This window comes from Synchytrium microbalum (genome assembly GCF_006535985.1).
Source record: "Synchytrium microbalum strain JEL517 chromosome Unknown SmJEL517_scf0145, whole genome shotgun sequence".
NCBI classification, from domain to species: domain Eukaryota; kingdom Fungi; phylum Chytridiomycota; class Chytridiomycetes; order Synchytriales; family Synchytriaceae; genus Synchytrium; species Synchytrium microbalum.
Window position 1 is genome coordinate 2384 of NW_022158494.1, and position 542 is coordinate 2925.

Genomic DNA, 542 nt, shown 5'->3' on the forward strand with positions numbered 1-542 from the left:
AAGAAAGAAAAGTATCATGACAGATGCTGGAGTTATACATGTGACACCACTTACATCGTCAACTTTTGCTGTTCTACACTCGGAAGAGTATCGACAGAGGATATTGGAGGCTCAAATGGGCGATCTGTTCTTTTCCAAAATACACAAACTACTGAAAGAAGGCATTCAACCTGATCATCGCGATCAAGAGTTTAACAAAAGAGTTTTGGACAATGTCGAGCACTATCACCTAGATAGCGAAGGCAACTTACTGATGACAAAACGCAAAATACATAATCGACTGAGCAGTACGGTTGACGTACTGGTACTTCCACCATTTAATTGGAAAAAACCATCAGAGCTGCACCTAGATGTTATGAAAATGTTTCATGATCATGTCACTGCAGGGCATATGGGCAAACATTCGATGACGAAACGAATGGAAAAACATGTCTCGTTCCGAGGAATGAATAAAGCTATTATCGAATATGTCAAAACTTGTCAGTTTTGTCAGTTACGAAAAAAACCGTTCGACCATCGTGTGGGAAAAATGCGATCGTTTG